At 39.1% G+C, this 18876-nt stretch overlaps 1 long non-coding RNA gene across 1 annotated transcript; it reads right to left on the reverse strand.

The window, feature by feature from the left end:
* Window positions 1–10084: 10084 nt before the first annotated feature.
* LOC119736116 lies at window positions 10085–13668 on the reverse strand. The gene is made up of 4 exons (XR_005272276.1): window positions 12579–13668; window positions 11125–11299; window positions 10663–10757; window positions 10085–10282 (listed from the first exon to the last, which is right to left on the reverse strand). It is a non-coding gene; the product is annotated as an uncharacterized LOC119736116 (long non-coding RNA).
* Between the last annotated feature and the right edge of the window lie 5208 nt (window positions 13669–18876).

Raw genomic sequence — 18876 nt, forward strand, 5'->3', positions numbered from 1 at the left:
CGGATATGGAAAACTTTGCAGATTTGGACCATTTTTGCTCAAAAACTGAAATGTTTGTTTTCTGCCCGAATCCTGACTGTAGTGAGCCGAAATCTCTTGGGGATTCATTGCTGGCATCTACACACCTTGTGTGAACATTTGACTTAGTTTCGTGAAGTTGGATTTGTTGGGCCCAAAATCAGTATTTTTGATGACCGCGGATATGGAAAACTTTGCAGATTTGGACCATTTTTGCTCAAAAACTGAAATGTTTGTTTTCTGCCCGAATCCTGACTGTAGTGAGCCGAAATCTCTTGGGATTCATTGCTGGCATCTACACACCTTGTGTGAACATTTGACTTAGTTTCGTGAAGTTGGATTTTTTAGCCCAAAATCAGTATTTTTGATGACCGCGGATATGGAAAACTTTGCAGATTTGGACCATTTTTGCTCAAAAACTGAAATGTTTGTTTTCTGCCCGAATCCTGACTGTAGTGAGCCGAAATCTCTTGGGGATTCATTGCTGGCATCTACACACCTTTTGTGAACATTTGACTTAGTTTCGTGAAGTTGGATTTTTTAGGCCCAAAATCAGTATTTTTGATGACCGCGGATATGGAAAACTTTGCAGATTTGGACCATTTTTGCTCAAAAACTAAAATGTTTGTTTTCTGCCCGGAATCCTGACTGTAGTGAGCCGAAATCTCTTGGGGATTCATTGCTGGCATCTACACACCTTGTGTGAACATTTGACTTAGTTTCGTGAAGTTGGATTTTTTAGCCCAAAATCAGTATTTTTGATGACCGCGGATATGGAAAACTTTGCAGATTTGACCATTTTTGCTCAAAAACTGAAATGTTTGTTTTCTGCCCGCCCGAATCCTGACTGTAGTGAGCCGAATCTCTTGGGGATTCATTGCTGGCATCTACACACCTTGTGTGAACATTTGACTTAGTTTCGTGAAGTTGGATTTTTTAGCCCAAAATCAGTATTTTTGATGACGGGCGCGGATATGGAAAACTTTGCAGATTTGGACCATTTTTGCTCAAAAACTAAAATGTTTGTTTTCTGCCCGGATCCTGACTGTAGTGAGCCGAAATCTCTTGGGGATTCATTGCTGGCATCTACACACCTTGTGTGAACATTTGACTTAGTTTCGTGAAGTTGGATTTGTTGGCCCAAAATCAGTATTTTTGATGACCGCGGATATGGAAAACTTTGCAGATTTGGACCATTTTTGCTCAAAAACTGAAATGTTTGTTTTCTGCCCGAATCCTGACTGTAGTGAGCCGAAATCTCTTGGGGATTCATTGCTGGCATCTACCACCCTTGTGTGAACATTTGACTTAGTTTCGTGAAGTTGGATTTTTTAGCCCAAAATCAGTATTTTTGATGACCGCGGGATATGGAAAACTTTGCAGATTTGGACCATTTTTGCTCAAAAACTAAAATGTTTGTTTTCTGCCCGGATCCTGACTGTAGTGAGCCGAAATCTCTGGGGATTCATTGCTGGCATCTACACACCTTGTGTGAACATTTGACTTAGTTTCGTGAAGTTGGATTTGTTGGCCCAAAATCAGTATTTTTGATGACCGCAGGATATGGAAAACTTTGCAGATTTGGACCATTTTTGCTCAAAAACTAAAATGTTTGTTTTCTGCCCGGATCCTGACTGTAGTGAGCCGAAATCTCTTGGGGATTCATTGCTGGCATCTACACACCTTGTGTGAACATTTGACTTAGTTTCGTGAAGTTGGATTTTTGGCCCAAAATCAGTATTTTTGATGACCGCGGATATGGAAAACTTTGCAGATTTGACCATTTTTGCTCAAAAACTGAAATGTTTGTTTTCTGCCCGAATCCTGACTGTAGTGAGCCGAAATCTCTTGGGGATTCATTGCTGGCATCTACACACCTTGTGTGAACATTTGACTTAGTTTTCGTGAAGTTGGATTTTTTAGCCCAAAATCAGTATTTTTGATGACCGCGGATATGGAAAACTTTGCAGATTTGGACCATTTTTGGTCAAAAACTAAAATGTTTGTTTTCTGCCGCCCGGATCCTGACTGTAGTGAGCCGAAATCTCTTGGGGATTCATTGCTGGCATCTACACACCTTGTGTGAACATTTGACTTAGTTTCGTGAAGTTGGATTTGTTGGCCCAAAATCAGTATTTTTGATGACCGCGGATATGGAAAACTTTGCAGATTTGGACCATTTTTGCTCAAAAACTGAAATGTTTGTTTTCTGCCCGAATCCTGACTGTAGTGAGCCGAAATCTCTTGGGGATTCATTGCTGGCATCTACACACCTTGTGTGAACATTTGACTTAGTTTCGTGAAGTTGGATTTTTTAGCACAAAATCAGTATTTTTGATGACCGCGGATATGGAAAACTTTGCAGATTTGGACCATTTTTGCTCAAAAACTAAATGTTTGTTTTCTGCCCGGATCCTGACTGTAGTGAGCCGAAATCTCTTGGGGATTCATTGCTGGCATCTACACACCTTGTGTGAACATTTGACTTAGTTTCGTGAAGTTGGATTTGTTTGCCCAAAATCATCAGTATTTTTGATGACCGGGATATGGAAAACTTTGCAGATTTGGACCATTTTTGCTCAAAAACTGAAATGTTTGTTTTCTGCCCGATCCTGACTGTAGTGAGCCGAAATCTCTTGGGGATTCATTGCTGGCATCTACACACCTTGTGTGAACATTTGACTTAGTTTCGTGAAGTTGGATTTGTTGGCCCAAAATCAGTATTTTTGATGACCGCGGATATGGAAAACTTTGCAGATTTGGACCATTTTTGCTCAAAAACTAAAATGTTTGTTTTCTGCCCGGATCCTGACTGTAGTGAGCCGAAATCTCTTGGGGATTCATTGCTGGCATCTACACACCTTGTGTGAACATTTGACTTAGTTTCGTGAAGTTGGATTTGTTGGCCCAAAATCAGTATTTTTGATGACCGCGGATATGGAAAACTTTGCAGATTTGGACCATTTTTGCTCAAAAACTGAAATGTTTGTTTTCTGCCCGAATCCTGACTGTAGTGAGCCGAAATCTCTTGGGGATTCATTGCTGGCATCTACACACCTTGTGTGAACATTTGACTTAGTTTCGTGAAGTTGGATTTTTTAGCCCAAAATCAGTATTTTTGATGACCGCGGATATGGAAAACTTTGCAGATTTGGACCATTTTTGCTCAAAAACTAAATGTTTGTTTTCTGCCGCCCGGATCCTGACTGTAGTGAGCCGAAATCTCTTGGGGATTCATTGCTGGCATCTACACACCTTGTGTGAACATTTGACTTAGTTTCGTGAAGTTGGATTTTTTTAGCCCAAAATCAGTATTTTTGATGACCGCGGATATGGAAAACTTTGCAGATTTGGACCATTTTTGCTCAAAAACTGAAATGTTTGTTTTCTGCCCGATCCTGACTGTAGTGAGCCAAATCTCTTGGGGATTCATTGCTGGCATCTACACACCTTGTGTGAACATTTGACTTAGTTTCGTGAAGTTGGATTTGTTGGCCCAAAATCAGTATTTTTGATGACCGCGGATATGGAAAACTTTGCAGATTTGGACCATTTTTGCTCAAAAACTGAAATGTTTGTTTTCTGCCCGAATCCTGACTGTAGTGAGCCGAAAATCTCTTGGGGATTCATTGCTGGCATCTACACACCTTGTGTGAACATTTGACTTAGTTTCGTGAAGTTGGATTTTTTAGCCCAAAATCAGTATTTTTGATGACCGCGGGATATGGAAAACTTTGCAGATTTGGACCATTTTTGCTCAAAAACTAAATGTTTGTTTTCTGCCCGATCCTGACTGTAGTGAGCCGAAATCTCTTGGGGATTCATTGCTGGCATCTACACACCTTGTGTGAACATTTGACTTAGTTTCGTGAAGTTGGATTTGTTGGCCCAAAATCAGTATTTTTGATGACCGCGGATATGGAAAACTTTGCAGATTTGGACCATTTTTGCTCAAAAACTGAAATGTTTGTTTTCTGCTGCCCGAATCCTGACTGTAGTGAGCCGAAATCTCTTGGGGATTCATTGCTGGCATCTACACACCTTGTGTGAACATTTGACTTAGTTTCGTGAAGTTGGATTTGTTGGCCCAAAATCAGTATTTTTGATGACCGCGGATATGGAAAACTTTGCAGATTTGGACCATTTTTGCTCAAAAACTACTAAATGTTTGTTTTCTGCCCGGATCCTGACTGTAGTGAGCCGAAATCTCTTGGGGATTCATTGCTGGCATCTACACACCTTGTGTGAACATTTGACTTAGTTTCGTGAAGTTTGATTTTGTTGGCCCAAAATCAGTATTTTTGATGACCGCGGATATGGAAAACTTTGCAGATTTGGACCATTTTTGCTCAAAAACTGAAATGTTTTTTTTCTGCCCGAATCCTGACTGTAGTGAGCCGAAATCTCTTGGGGATTCATTGCTGGCATCTACACACCTTGTGTGAACATTTGACTTAGTTTCGTGAAGTTGGATTTTTTAGCCCAAAATCAGTATTTTTGATGACCGCGGATATGGAAAACTTTGCAGATTTGGACCATTTTTGCTCAAAAACTAAAATGTTTGTTTTCTGCCCGGATCCTGACTGTAGTGAGCCGAAATCTCTTGGGGATTCATTGCTGGCATCTACACACCTTGTGTGAACATTTGACTTAGTTTCGTGAAGTTGGATTTGTTGGCCCAAAATCAGTATTTTTGATGACCGCGGGATATGGAAAACTTTGCAGATTTGGACCATTTTTGCTCAAAAACTGAAATGTTTGTTTTCTGCCCGGATCCTGACTGTAGTGAGCCGAAATCTCTTGGGGATTCATTGCTGGCATCTACACACCTTGTGTGAACATTTGACTTAGTTTCGTGAAGTTGGATTTTTTAGCCCAAATCAGTATTTTTGATGACCGCGGATATGGAAAACTTTGCAGATTTGGACCATTTTTGCTCAAAAACTGAAATGTTTGTTTTCTGCCCGGATCCTGACTGTAGTGAGCCGAAATCTCTTGGGGATTCATTGCTGGCATCTACACACCTTGTGTGAACATTTGACTTTAGTTTCGTGAAGTTGGATTTGTTGGCCCAAAATCAGTATTTTTGATGACCGCGGATATGGAAAACTTTGCAGATTTGGACCATTTTTGCTCAAAAACTAAAATGTTTGTTTTCTGCCCGGATCCTGACTGTAGTGAGCCGAAATCTCTTGGGGATTCATTGCTGGCATCTACACACCTTGTGTGAACATTTGACTTAGTTTCGTGAAGTTGGATTTGTTGGCCCAAAATCAGTATTTTTGATGACCGCGGATATGGAAAACTTTGCAGATTTGGACCATTTTTGCTCAAAAACTGAAATGTTTGTTTTCTGCCCGAATCCTGACTGTAGTGAGCCGAAATCTCTTGGGGATTCATTGCTGGCATCTACACACCTTGTGTGAACATTTGACTTAGTTTCGTGAAGTTGGATTTTTTAGCCCAAAATCAGTATTTTTGATGACCGCGGATATGGAAAACTTTGCAGATTTGGACCATTTTTGCTCAAAAACTAAAATGTTTTGTTTCTGCCCGGATCCTGACTGTAGTGAGCCGAAATCTCTTGGGGATTCATTGCTGGCATCTACACACCTTGTGTGAACATTTGACTTAGTTTCGTGAAGTTTGATTTGTTGGCCCAAAATCAGTATTTTTGATGACCGCGGGATATGGAAAACTTTGCAGATTTGGACCATTTTTGCTCAAAAACTGAAATGTTTGTTTTCTGCCCGAATCCTGACTGTAGTGAGCCGAAATCTCTTGGGGATTCATTGCTGGCATCTACACACCTTGTGTGAACATTTGACTTAGTTTCGTGAAGTTGGATTTTTTAGCCCAAAATCAGTATTTTTGATGACCGCGGATATGGAAAACTTTGCAGATTTGGACCATTTTTGCTCAAAAACTAAAATGTTTGTTTTCTGCCCGGATCCTGACTGTAGTGAGCCGAAATCTCTTGGGGATTCATTGCTGGCATCTACACACCTTGTGTGAACATTTGACTTAGTTTCGTGAAGTTCGATTTGTTGGCCCAAAATCAGTATTTTTGATGACCGCGGGATATGGAAAACTTTGCAGATTTGGACCATTTTTGCTCAAAAACTGAAATGTTTGTTTTCTGCCCGAATCCTGACTGTAGTGAGCCGAAATCTCTTGGGGATTCATTGCTGGCATCTACACACCTTGTGTGAACATTTGACTTAGTTTCGTGAAGTTGGATTTTTTAGCCCAAAATCAGTATTTTTGATGACCGCGGATATGGAAAACTTTGCAGATTTGGACCATTTTTGCTCAAAAACTGAAATGTTTGTTTTCTGCCCGGATCCTGACTGTAGTGAGCCGAAATCTCTTGGGGATTCATTGCTGGCATCTACACACCTTGTGTGAACATTTGACTTAGTTTCGTGAAGTTGGATTTGTTGGCCCAAAATCAGTATTTTTGATGACCGCGGATATGGAAAACTTTGCAGATTTGGACCATTTTTGCTCAAAAACTAAAATGTTTGTTTTCTGCCCGGATCCTGACTGTAGTGAGCGAAATCTCTTGGGGATTCATTGCTGGCATCTACACACCTTGTGTGAACATTTGACTTAGTTTCGTGAAGTTGGATTTGTTGGCCCAAAATCAGTATTTTTGATGACCGCGGATATGGAAAACTTTGCAGATTTGGACCATTTTTGCTCAAAAACTGAAATGTTTGTTTTCTGCCCGAATCCTGACTGTAGTGAGCCAAATCTCTTGGGGATTCATTACTGCTGGCATCTACACACCTTGTGTGAACATTTGACTTAGTTTCGTGAAGTTGGATTTTTTAGCCCAAAATCAGTATTTTTGATGACCGCGGATATGGAAAACTTTGCAGATTTGGACCATTTTTGCTCAAAAACTAAAATGTTTGTTTTCTGCCCGGATCCTGACTGTAGTGAGCCGAAATCTCTTGGGGATTCATTGCTGGCATCTACACACCTTGTGTGAACATTTGACTTAGTTTTGTGAAGTTGGATTTGTTGGCCCAAAATCAGTATTTTTGATGACCGCGGATATGGAAAACTTTGCAGATTTGGACATTTTTTGCTCAAAAACTGAAATGTTTGTTTTCTGCCCGAATCCTGACTGTAGTGAGCCGAAATCTCTTGGGGATTCATTGCTGGCATCTACACACCTTGTGTGAACATTTGACTTAGTTTCGTGAAGTTGGATTTGTTGGCCCAAAATCAGTATTTTTGATGACCGCGGATATGGAAAACTTTGCAGATTTGGACCATTTTTGCTCAAAAACTGAAATGTTTGTTTTCTGCCCGAATCCTGACTGTAGTGAGCCAAAATCTCTTGGGGATTCATTACTGGCATCTACACACCTTGTGTGAACATTTGACTTAGTTTCGTGAAGTTGGATTTTTTGGGCCCAAAATCAGTATTTTTGATGACCGCGGATATGGAAAACTTTGCAGATTTGGACCATTTTTGCTCAAAAACTAAAATGTTGTTTTTTTCTTCTGCCCGGATCCTGACTGTAGTGAGCCGAAATCTCTTGGGGATTCATTGCTGGCATCTACACACCTTGTGTGAACATTTGACTTAGTTTCGTGAAGTTGGATTTGTTGGCCCAAAATCAGTATTTTTGATGACCGCGGATATGGAAAACTTTGCAGATTTGGACCATTTTTGCTCAAAAACTGAAATGTTTGTTTTCTGCTGCCCGAATCCTGACTGTAGTAAGCCGAAATCTCTTGGGGATTCATTGCTGGCATCTACACACCTTGTGTGAACATTTGACTTAGTTTCGTGAAGTTGGATTTTTTAGCCCAAAATCAGTATTTTTGATGACCGCGGATATGGAAAACTTTGCAGATTTGGACCATTTTTGCTCAAAAACTAAAATGTTTGTTTTCTGCTGCCATCCTGACTGTAGTGAGCCGAAATCTCTTGGGGATTCATTGCTGGCATCTACACACCTTGTGTGAACATTTGACTTAGTTTCGTGAAGTTGGATTTGTTGGCCCAAAATCAGTATTTTTGATGACCGCGGATATGGAAACTTTGCAGATTTCGACCATTTTTGCTCAAAAACTGAAATGTTTGTTTTCTGCCCGAATCCTGACTGTAGTGAGCCAAAATCTCTTGGGGATTCATTGCTGATCTACACACCTTGTGTGAACATTTGACTTAGTTTCGTGAAGTTGGATTTTTTAGCCCAAAGTCAGTATTTTTGATGACCGCGGATATGGAAACTTTGCAGATTTGGACCATTTTTGCTCAAAAACTAAAATGTTTGTTTTCTGCCCGGATCCTGACTGTAGTGAGCCGAAATCTCTTGGGGATTCATTGCTGGCATCTACACACCTTGTGTGAACATTTGACTTAGTTTCGTGAAGTTGGATTTTTTAGCCCAAAATCAGTATTTTTGATGACGCGCGGATATGGAAAACTTTGCAGATTTGGACCATTTTTGCTCAAAAACTAAAATGTTTGTTCCCAGTGGGCAAAATACGTTGAAATAACGTTGAAACAACGTCAGTTTCCGATGTTGAACTAACGTTGAATAATGATTGAATTTGAAAGTTTTCTGACGTTGAAATGCCGACGTTGAATCAACGTCAACATTTCAACGTTGATTTTGTGTTGAAAATTCTACGTTGATTCAACGTTGATTAATGATTGAATTTGCAAGTTGATCTGACGTTGTTTTGCTGACGTTAAACCAACGTGGAAAGCACAACGTTGAATCAACGTAAATATTTCAACGTTGATTTAATGTCGGACATTCTACGTTGATTCAACGTTGATTAATGATTGAATTTGCAAGTTGATCTGACGTTATTATGCTGACGTTAAACCAACGTGGAAAGCATGACGTTGAATCAACGTAAATATGTCAACGTTGATTTAATGTCGGAGATTCTACGTTGATTCAGCGTTGATTAATGATTGAATTTGCAAATTGAAGCGACGTGGAAATGTCGACATTGAAACAACGTTAAGATCACAACGTTGAGTTAACGTAGACATTTCAACATTGATTTAACGTCGACATCTCTACATTAAAATAGCACTGACATGATGTTCATCAACGTATAAATAATCAACATTAAATGACATCCTATTCTTAGAAATATCACAGTTAAATAAATGCAATTCTTGAATCAAAATATTTTAAGGTTTGTGTTAAGATTTAAAGCCAGAATGTACTGATAATGGTGGATGTTGGCATTTTTCCAATCGTTCTATGTTAAATAAATTTGCAAGCTGAGGAGTGTTGTTAAATCCATGTCGAAATTGAATAACTTTAAATTTAAATGAAATTCTTTATCAATCACTTTAATTTTTTCCATAAAAAAATGTGTGTATTTATTAATTAACTTCCAACCTTATCAGCTTATACAACACCTTTTAGGTTTCAACAAAGTAGTAATTAATCCATACATAGTAAAATTTAGAATTAGATTGACTTGTTCCAACAGCATTATAGCCTAAACGAGGGTACTAGTCTCTAAAAAGATACATGATAATGAATTTGATTCTTTTTTCAAAGAAATGCAGCACTGCCCAGTGCATTTACATCAGAAATATAACACGAATTAACAAGCATACAGGTACAATTTTTAAACGTCTAAATTCACTTTTTTTTTTCATTTGCATACTATTCATATTAGTTTTCCAAATTTACCTGCAGCACTATTCTATCATATCTATGAATTTTCTTGTGAAATATTGCAAGAGGTTATGCGGCAGACTTGGGCAAGAGCATTAGAAACTATCAAATAGAAAATAATAAAACAAACAGCATCATTCATACAAAATTAATCTAAATGATTCAATTGAACATTTGAACAGGTCAACCAAGAATCAACAGTAATAACTAAATAATGCACAATACATGTACTGTATATAATTATTATAACAGTCCCCCACTTCTCGAACGTGGAAGTTTCAAGATGAAAAGTACAAGATGCGGCAGAGGTTGAATTTCCATCACTTAAAGAGCCTTTACCTGTTACACTTACGGAAAGATACCAGCCACTCCAGAGCAACTTACTGTATTTGAACAATTACTATTAATCAACTGTTCCAATATTGAAATATTTAACACAGTCCAAAGGTACGACTGAATGTGAAGGTGCATGGGCCCTCAGTGTGTCCCTCCATCACCTCTTCTTTCAGGCGCAAACTTGACAGGAGATGAAAAACTCAACAAGCAGCAACATCCATCACCTTGCCCGATTACGAAGTTACTAGACCTCGCTAGAAAAGACAAATAAAAGATAGTGTAATATTTTAGAATTGCAAGCTTCCTCCCCAACCATCTCTTTTCATTGACACAACCAAATCACCCTCAAAAACGAAAATGTTACAAACACAAACAAAGAGAAATACATACATAAACCATATTAGTTTCAACAAAGCGACAACACGTTTGGTCATCATTTTATGTGCTGACATTGTGTACAAAAAATCAACAGAATGATTCCTTTTATTAAACTTGCACTTATAAAAACTACCACTTGTATTTCCTGACACTTCAGCAATTATCAACCATACAACCAAGTACCACACAATGAGATTTTAACCAAGATCAATAATTGGTCAAAATAAATTAAATCTGGCGAAGAAAATTAAATTACCTGCGAAACTGAAAAGGTCCGTCTCCTCATCTGCTTTTTTTCAGTTCCACTCTGCCCATCATTGTTGAACTGTCTTCAATCACTTGGTCATGCACCTGTTGGATGAGAAAAAAAACAACGCTCAGAGACAAAAGCAAAGACCCATCAGGAAAAAAGATAACGGAAGAGTGTAAACAAACACAAGTTATTATACAATGCACTGTGACGAAACTTCTGCCAACACTCAATTAAGATATAGCCACAAATCTGTTTTCATTTTTGCGTTTTGTTAACGTTTTGAATGAACTGGCCATTGTGTCTGTTGTTCGCACAAGTAGAAATGGATTTGAATACCACTTTTTTTATGTGCGATGACTGCAATCAGAGCTACATCTCTGCAAGTGTTATTGACTTAAGAATAAAATAATCGGTTTTTGCCATAAAACTTAGCCCTGAATTTTTTTTTTGTCGGCATATACATACCAGCTACGGCACTGCGAGTACTGTCCGAAAGATTTCAAACTGAAGCATCTTCGAAAGTCATACATAACTCCTCCATACTGGTTCGACAATCCATGCTGACTTTGGCTCCTCCTCAATTCCTGTATGAATCATTGCTGAGTGGGGTTTCGTCATCTGTGAGGTCTTGTAAACTCTTCTGGAATTTTGAAAAGGATTTTTTTCTTCAGAAGCTGAAAAAGTGAGATTAACTACCCTACCTGTCCTACCTGCCAAACTTAGACTCTGCATACTCCCCAAAAAATATGCAAACCATGTCTAGTATCTACACAAAACAAAAACAAGTTTATGTAGAAATACCACCTGCCTATGCAATGATTGATTACTTAGGCCAATACATTTACGTAATTACTCACTCCCTGCACCGTGAGTCCATTTTGTTATTTCACCATTCACAGCACAGGCTACAAACAGCGGTATAATTATCCATGCTTGCATTTACCTAAAGTTTTGATACAGAAATTTGTGTTATGCATTCTCACTATTGTCACAGCAACTTTTAGTTTTACACAAAGGATCAAGGAACTACCCAGCAACTTCCTCCGTTTTGTGACTTGTACATGTACAAGAGCACCGGGGTGGTGATAGCAACATGTGAAATCGAAATCGGGAGTGTTTATCCCCCACTTGATAGGCCTATTCCCTATGGAAGATAACCCACCTGGTTTAATAATCAGGGGAAGTAAAACGGTATAATGTACATGACCCACGACCTATCACCGCTGTGTAGCTGTACGAAGAAATCCAGTATGGCAGTAATTGACCTCGAGAAAATATACTGCATTCCATTCTACAATCACTTTTGGACGATCCATTTTTACTTTTTAGCCTGAAAATTACATGAAAACTGAAACTCTACAGTGCAGAAAATTGAATTATATTTTTCCTGGTTATTATTTTTTTTAACCAGGTAGGCTTAAGTACATTTCATCATCATGCATTTCATGTCCATAAGGTCTACCAAGTGAAAAAACATGCAATTTCTATTTCCTCAGAAACAACTTTTCAATACAAAGGAAATCCAGTAATTGAACCACATTTATTCATGGTAACAATATCGTCTCGGGAAGTTTAAGTCACACGTCCATTATACTGTACAGTTCAAAACGCCAATGGAGGATTATTTCTCAGGATTTCTCTCACTACTTTCCCATTGAACCCGTTTTAGTACAGCTCAGCAATACACTGTTCCGAGTGCCGGGATGCATGCGGTCGACCTGGTTCCCATACGTACCGGACGCCGGTATCATCAGTGACCATGCATGCCAGTGTCCCCGACCCCAGTGATGTGTCAATATTTGTTTATCGTTTTGGGGAGAAATTGGTTGCAATTAATAAGTAAGTGCTTCGAATAAACGTCAGGTATGTCTAAGCAACATCATAACAATAACTACGAATTTTGATGGCAAAATTCTTACCTGTTATTTGAGTAAAATGATGTCGGCTGCACGCTACACGTCCACACAACTGCAGTATGATGTCGAAATATGTAACGGTCATATGCTTGCGCGCCATATCGTGATTCAAAGAGAGTACATGAAAACTGATTGGCCAGCGTCACAACCTTGGAATGTAGAACAAATTACGCGCCGTGTGATTGGCTAGCGTCACAGCTTTGGCGTGCTGACAAATAATATGTTTTCATAAAAAAGGCCACAAAGTTCAATTAAGTCGGCTATTTTGTTTATATTTCTTGACATAATATTTTGCACTTTGATAGTTAAAATTATACGTTAATTGATACAGCAGGACTGACGTTGAAGTAACCGCGAGGATACTCAATTTCAAAGCAATGCAATATGTTTGATTGCGACGCACTTAATTTCGACATTTTTTCAACTTTGGACTAATTAAAATCCGTATGTTAAACAAAGTTTACCAAACCGACGTTGGTACATTTAGGTCGTTATCACGACGCAATTTTAAGCATTTATCCAACATCAGAATAATGTCAAAATACGTTGGAACAATTACAAAACTGACGATTGATAGACATTGAATTTAACATTGTTAATATCGTGACGCAATTTAAACGCATATTCAACGTCAGATTAATGTTGAAATCTGTACGTTGGAACAACGTTACCAAACTGACGTTGAATAGACATGGAATTTCGGTTGTCAATATCGTGACGCAATTTAAACTTTTATTCGACGTCAGATTAATGTCGAAATCTGTACGTTGGAACAACGTTACCAAACCGACGTCAGAGAGACGTTAATTTTAGGTTGTTAATATCGCGACGCAATTTTAACATTTATCCAACGTTAGATTAATGTCGAAATATGTACGTTGGAACAACGTTACCAAACCGACGTTGAATAGACATTGAGTTTTGGTTAATAATATCGCGACGCAATTTCAACCAACATTTAACGTTGGATTAATGTCGAAATATGGACGTTGAAACAACGTTACAAAACCGACGTTGGCTAGACATTGAATTTAGGTTGATAATATCGCGACGCAATTTCAACCAACATTCAATGTTGGATTAATGTCGAAATATGGACGTTGGAACAACGTTACAAAACCGACGTTGGATAGACATTGAATTTAGGTTGATAATATCGCGACGCAATTTCAACATTTATTCGACGTTGAAACAACGTCAAACTGTAACATAAAATCAACGTCGCAAAAGTGACGTTGAAATAACGTTGTTTTACGGTATTTCGACGTCGTGACGTCATTTCAACCAACATTCAACGTTGAAACAACGTCATGTGCCCACTGGGTTTTCTGCCCGGATCCTGACTGTAGTGAGCCGAAATCTCTTGGGGATTCATTGCTGGCATCTACACACCTTGTGTGAACATTTGACTTAGTTTCGTGAAGTTGGATTTGTTGGCCCAAAATCAGTATTTTTGATGACCGCGGATATGGAAAACTTTGCAGATTTGGACCATTTTTGCTCAAAAACTAAAATGTTTGTTTTCTCCCCGGATCCTGACTGTAGTGAGCCGAAATCTCTTGGGGATTCATTGCTGGCATCTACACACCTTGTGTGAACATTTGACTTAGTTTCGTGAAGTTGGATTTGTTGGCCCAAAATCAGTATTTTTGATGACCGCGGATATGGAAAACTTTGCAGATTTGGACCATTTTTGCTCAAAACTGAAATGTTTGTTTTCTGCCCGACTCCTGACTGTAGTGAGCCAAAATCTCTTGGGGATTCATTACTGGCATCTACACACCTTGTGTGAACATTTGACTTAGTTTCGTGAAGTTGGATTTTTTAGCCCAAAATCAGTATTTTTGATGACCGCGGATATGGAAAACTTTGCAGATTTGGACCATTTTTGCTCAAAAACTAAAATGTTTGTTTTCTGCCCGGATCCTGACTGTAGTGAGCCGAAATCTCTTGGGGATTCATTGCTGGCATCTACACACCTTGTGTGAACATTTGACTTAGTTTCGTGAAGTTGGATTTGTTGGCCCGAAATCAGTATTTTTGATGACCGCGGATATGGAAAACTTTGCAGATTTGGACCATTTTTGCTCAAAAACTGAAATGTTTGTTTTCTGCCCGAATCCTGACTGTAGTGAGCCGAAATCTCTTGGGGATTCATTGCTGGCATCTACACACCTTGTGTGAACATTTGACTTAGTTTCGTGAAGTTGGATTTTTTAGCCCAAAATCAGTATTTTTGATGACCGCGGATATGGAAAACTTTGCAGATTTGGACCATTTTTGCTCAAAAACTAAAATGTTTGTTTTCTGCCCGGATCCTGACTGTAGTGAGCCGAAATCTCTTGGGGATTCATTGCTGGCATCTACACACCTTGTGTGAACATTTGACTTAGTTTCGTGAAGTTGGATTTGTTGGCCCAAAATCAGTATTTTTGATGACCGCGGATATGGAAAACTTTGCAGATTTGGACCATTTTTGCTCAAAAACTGAAATGTTTGTTTTCTGCCCGAATCCTGACTGTAGTGAGCCAAAATCTCTTGGGGATTCATTGCTGGCATCTACACACCTTGTGTGAACATTTGACTTAGTTTCGTGAAGTTGGATTTGTTGGCCCAAAATCAGTATTTTTGATGACAGCGGATATGGAAAACTTTGCAGATTTGGACCATTTTTGCTCAAAAACTAAAATGTTTGTTTTCTGCCCGGATCCTGACTGTAGTGAGCCGAAATCTCTTGGGGATTCATTGCTGGCATCTACACACCTTGTGTGAACATTTGACTTAGTTTCGTGAAGTTGGATTTGTTGGCCCAAAATCAGTATTTTTGATGACCGCGGATATGGAAAACTTTGCAGATTTGGACCATTTTTGCTCAAAAACTGAAATGTTTGTTTTCTGCCCGAATCCTGACTGTAGTGAGCCGAAATCTCTTGGGGATTCATTGCTGGCATCTACACACCTTGTGTGAACATTTGACTTAGTTTTGTGAAGTTGGATTTTTTAGCCCAAAATCAGTATTTTTGATGACCGCGGATATGGAAAACTTTGCAGATTTGGACCATTTTTGCTCAAAAACTAAAATGTTTGTTTTCTGCCCGGATCCTGACTGTAGTGAGCCGAAATCTCTTGGGGATTCATTGCTGGCATCTACACACCTTGTGTGAACATTTGACTTAGTTTCGTGAAGTTGGATTTGTTGGCCCAAAATCAGTATTTTTGATGACCGCGGATATGGAAAACTTTGCAGATTTGGACCATTTTTGCTCAAAAACTGAAATGTTTGTTTTCTGCCCGGATCCTGACTGTAGTGAGCCGAAATCTCTTGGGGATTCATTGCTGGCATCTACACACCTTGTGTGAACATTTGACTTAGTTTCGTGAAGTTGGATTTTTTAGCCCAAAATCAGTATTTTTGATGACCGCGGATATGGAAAACTTTGCAGATTTGGACCATTTTTGCTCAAAAACTGAAATGTTTGTTTTCTGCCCGGATCCTGACTGTAGTGAGCCGAAATCTCTTGGGGATTCATTGCTGGCATCTACACACCTTGTGTGAACATTTGACTTTAGTTTCGTGAAGTTGGATTTGTTGGCCCAAAATCAGTATTTTTGATGACCGCGGATATGGAAAACTTTGCAGATTTGGACCATTTTTGCTCAAAAACTAAAATGTTTGTTTTCTGCCCGGATCCTGACTGTAGTGAGCCGAAATCTCTTGGGGATTCATTGCTGGCATCTACACACCTTGTGTGAACATTTGACTTTGTTTCGTGAAGTTGGATTTGTTGGCCCAAAATCAGTATTTTTGATGACCGCGGATATGGAAAACTTTGCAGATTTGGACCATTTTTGCTCAAAAACTGAAATGTTTGTTTTCTGCCCGAATCCTGACTGTAGTGAGCCGAAATCTCTTGGGGATTCATTGCTGGCATCTACACACCTTGTGTGAACATTTGACTTAGTTTCGTGAAGTTGGATTTTTTAGCCCAAAATCAGTATTTTTGATGACCGCGGATATGGAAAACTTTGCAGATTTGGACCATTTTGCTCAAAAACTAAAATGTTTGTTTTCTGCCCGGATCCTGACTGTAGTGAGCCGAAATCTCTTGGGGATTCATTGCTGGCATCTACACACCTTGTGTGAACATTTGACTTAGTTTCGTGAAGTTGAATTTGTTGGCCCAAAATCAGTATTTTTGATGACCGCGGATATGGAAAACTTTGCAGATTTGGACCATTTTTGCTCAAAAACTGAAATGTTTGTTTTCTGCCCGAATCCTGACTGTAGTGAGCCGAAATCTCTTGGGGATTCATTGCTGGCATCTACACACCTTGTGTGAACATTTGACTTAGTTTCGTGAAGTTGGATTTTTTAGCCCAAAATCAGTATTTTTGATGACCGCGGATATGGAAAACTTTGCAGATTTGGACCATTTTTGCTCAAAAACTAAAATGTTTGTTTTCTGCCCGGATCCTGACTGTAGTGAGCCGAAATCTCTTGGGGATTCATTGCTGGCATCTACACACCTTGTGTGAACATTTGACTTAGTTTCGTGAATTTCGATTTGTTGGCCCAAAATCAGAATTTTTGATGACCGCGGATATGGAAAACTTTGCAGATTTGGACCATTTTTGCTCAAAAACTGAAATGTTTGTTTTCTGCCCGGATCCTGACTGTAGTGAGCCGAAATCTCTTGGGGATTCATTGCTGGCATCTACACACCTTGTGTGAACATTTGACTTAGTTTCGTGAAGTTGGATTTGTTGGCCCAAAATCAGTATTTTTGATGACCGCGGATATGGAAAACTTTGCAGATTTGGACCATTTTTGCTCAAAAACTAAAATGTTTGTTTTCTGCCCGGATCCTGACTGTAGTGAGCCGAAATCTCTTGGGGATTCATTGCTGGCATCTACACACCTTGTGTGAACATTTGACTTAGTTTCGTGAAGTTGGATTTGTTGGCCCAAAATCAGTATTTTTGATGACCGCGGATATGGAAAACTTTGCAGATTTGGACCATTTTTGCTCAAAAACTGAAATGTTTGTTTTCTGCCCGAATCCTGACTGTAGTGAGCCAAAATCTCTTGGGATTCATTACTGGCATCTACACACCTTGTGTGAACATTTGACTTAGTTTCGTGAAGTTGGATTTTTTAGCCCAAAATCAGTATTTTTGATGACCGCGGATATGGAAAACTTTGCAGATTTGGACCATTTTTGCTCAAAAACTAAAATGTTTGTTTTCTGCCCGGATCCTGACTGTAGTGAGCCGAAATCTCTTGGGGATTCATTGCTGGCATCTACACACCTTGTGTGAACATTTGACTTAGTTTTGTGAAGTTGGATTTGTTGGCCCAAAATCAGTATTTTTGATGACCGCGGATATGGAAAACTTTGCAGATTTGGACCATTTTTGCTCAAAAACTGAAATGTTTGTTTTCTGCCCGAATCCTGACTGTAGTGAGCCGAAATCTCTTGGGGATTCATTGCTGGCATCTACACACCTTGTGTGAACATTTGACTTAGTTTCGTGAAGTTGGATTTGTTGGCCCAAAATCAGTATTTTTGATGACCGCGGATATGGAAAACTTTGCAGATTTGGACCATTTTTGCTCAAAAACTGAAATGTTTGTTTTCTGCCCGAATCCTGACTGTAGTGAGCCAAAATCTCTTGGGGATTCATTACTGGCATCTACACACCTTGTGTGAACATTTGACTTAGTTTCGTGAAGTTGGATTTTTTAGCCCAAAATCAGTATTTTTGATGACCGCGGATATGGAAAACTTTGCAGATTTGGACCATTTTTGCTCAAAAACTAAAATGTTTGTTTTCTGCCCGGATCCTGACTGTAGTGAGCCGAAATCTCTTGGGGATTCATTGCTGGCATCTACACACCTTGTGTGAACATTTGACTTAGTTTCGTGAAGTTGGATTTGTTGGCCCAAAATCAGTATTTTTGATGACCGCGGATATGGAAAACTTTGCAGATTTGGACCATTTTTGCTCAAAAACTGAAATGTTTGTTTTCTGCCCGAATCCTGACTGTAGTGAGCCGAAATCTCTTGGGGATTCATTGCTGGCATCTACACACCTTGTGTGAACATTTGACTTAGTTTCGTGAAGTTGGATTTTTTAGGCAAAATCAGTATTTTTGATGACCGCGGATATGGAAAACTTTGCAGATTTGGACCATTTTTGCTCAAAAACTGAAATGTTTGTTTTCTGCCCGAATCCTGACTGTAGTGAGCCGAAATCTCTTGGGGATTCATTGCTGGCATCTACACACCTTGTGTGAACA

Source organism: Patiria miniata, unplaced genomic scaffold, assembly GCF_015706575.1.
Source record: "Patiria miniata isolate m_02_andy unplaced genomic scaffold, ASM1570657v1 HiC_scaffold_29, whole genome shotgun sequence".
NCBI lineage: Eukaryota > Metazoa > Echinodermata > Asteroidea > Valvatida > Asterinidae > Patiria > Patiria miniata.